Source organism: Sinocyclocheilus anshuiensis, unplaced genomic scaffold, assembly GCF_001515605.1.
Source record: "Sinocyclocheilus anshuiensis isolate Anshui unplaced genomic scaffold, SAMN03320099.WGS_v1.1 scaffold160, whole genome shotgun sequence".
Lineage (NCBI taxonomy): Eukaryota > Metazoa > Chordata > Actinopteri > Cypriniformes > Cyprinidae > Sinocyclocheilus > Sinocyclocheilus anshuiensis.
The window spans coordinates 640728-643325 of NW_015554119.1; positions in this window are offsets into that span (position 1 = coordinate 640728).

The following is a 2598-nucleotide window of genomic DNA, read 5'->3' on the forward strand; positions in this document are numbered from 1 at the left end:
TCTCCTGACTTGTCCACAACTTTATCCTTTTGACAGTGTCTTGCCACCCATAGTTGATTGTTTGCTTCAGTTGGGATACCAATGACTGAAATGCTCCAGGAAAGCTCTTTTCATGCTGAGCTAATCAAAATGACCACAGCTGAAAGTCGAATGGCTTTGTGTGCCATTGAGAAGGTGATTAGCTACACCTGATTGAGTTTACAAGTCATTTTTTAGGAGGGGTGTGATCCTTTTTCCAACTCAGTGATTCAGTTTTTTTTTCTGACATGTTGGTGTTCTATCTTTCACTTGGATGCTATAAGTTGCTTTGAGTAAATACATCTGGATAAAACAAAAACTGTGTCCATCTTAATTTCACGCTGCAAAGTAACGAAATGTGATTATTTTAAAGCTAACATGACATGCATTTAATGATCTTACTGTGAATGATTCATCAGTACGTTACTCCAAAAGAAAAAAAAAGAATAATAAAAATATTAATAAATTAATAAAACATGAATAAAAATTAAAACAATCAAATAATTAAAAAATAAAAACAATAAAATCTAACAATGAATAAAATAAAATAAACAGCCCATCCTACATGTTTTTCAAACTGAATAATCGGTTTCATTCAAAAAGATCACATTACAGAAGTACAATGTGGTGTGAATACCATTTTAACTTCAAGGATCTTTGATTAAAGAGGCGTTTAGTCTATTTCCAGCTTAAATCGAGCTATATATGGAAACAAGCATCTGTTAAAGGCCCACAACATAAAGAATTCAGTCTGAGGGCTGGCATGTGGTTAAGAAGAGATTTACACTGGTTTATTTATACATTAACACCGAGCTTGTGACAGCATTGATTTCTTGAATAAACCAGGTTGCATTTCTGCGTCAGGACCAGACTCCTTTGAAAACCAGTTGTCTTGGAGTTTCAATCCTCCAGATTCCAATGAAAAAGCCTCATCTTATAACTGTGGTCGTGACGAGGCAGAGGAACTCCAAAAGAGAACGACAAAGTTTCACAAATAAGATACTAGGAAAATATTAATGTGCCCTCACTGTGTCAATAATGTGTTTGGCTGCTACCGTTTGGAATGACTCAACGACTGAAACGCAAAAAGAACCATCTTTCCATCTTTGGCTTTGCACGCCGAATGTTCAGACTCGGATTTCTCATTTGGTCACATAAAAGCATCATCTCTCCTCCTGAAAGTCCTGCAACAAAATAGCCTGTCATATTCACGACCGAACGGGCCAAATGCACTCATGTGCAAGGGCGGATTATGGTGGTCAGGGGCCCCTAGGCTGCTCTTTGTGTGAGGCCCCCCCCTTAATCATTAAGCTTTACTGGAGAAATTTATTTAGTGCCATACATTGTTCACACGCAAATAGTAAGGTGAACTGGCATACACACACACATGAGACAGCCAATCCTACAGTGTTTCCTCTACATTCCCAGTGTCCCCACAGGATTTTGTGAGACTGTGATGAGTGCACATTGGTTCCTCTAGTCTAGGGGGGTTCTGCGGGTATAAGAAAATTTTGTTCATTTTAAATTTTTTTCTCCTCGTCTTTTGTTGTTTGATTATCATTAATGCCAACACTTAACTCAAGACAGGAGATGAGAAAAAGATTCTCAATGACCAAATACATGACTGCAAAAATTAATTTAACTAATCATCTTATAATACATGTCATTTCAGTTCTACTTTCTGAGCATGAATTATCATATGCAGTAAAAACAACAACACTCAAGCTCTGTAAAAGGTTTTGTTCAACTGACTGGCATCTCTCCTGTATGATTTCATGTGAGTCTCTTCAGACCGTAGAACTGTACATGAATTATGAGCTTCTAGAACGTTTGACCTCCTAACTGAACTCCTTTTCACAAAGTGAACATAGAAATAAAAACAGTATAAATAACAAAAAAATAAACAAGTTTCTTAGTCGTATTAAGTGCGAACAATAAGTGCTCTCTCTATAGTGCAAATAGAGACCAATTTTTTTCAAGCATGACGCAGAGCTATAGACAACTACAAAACCTATTATAGCCTACATACTAATAACAGCCTAGATATGTTATGTAGCCTAATGTGTGCGCATCAGGGAGTCGCTCTCAAAACACAGAGTATTAAAATCGCTTTTGAATGCGCGTGTGCGTTTTACTTTCGGTTTCGATTTCGATTTAACGATCGTGCGAAGTTGGCGGTGCTGAGCGTTCATTCTACAATACAAGACATTAAAGGGGTCATATGATGCAATTTCAAATTTTCCTTTCTCTTTGGAGTGTTACAAGCTGTTCGTGCATAGATAAGATCCCTAAAGTTGCAAAGACTAAAGTCTCAAATCCAAAGCCATATTCTTTATAAAAGTTAAGACTTGTCCATGCCCTCCTAAAACGCCTCGTTTAAACACGCCCCCACATGTCTACGTCACGGCAGACGCCTCCGGAGCGCAAGCGCTTGAACGCTTTGGAAAAAAGCAGAAAGCGGCGCCTAGCGTTTTCCACGCGTTTTTAGGCACGACATGTGAATGGTAAGTCATTATAATCCGTAATTATGTCCCCACTGGATGCAACAAATGCCTCGTTTATAATGGGTTTTAATGTTTT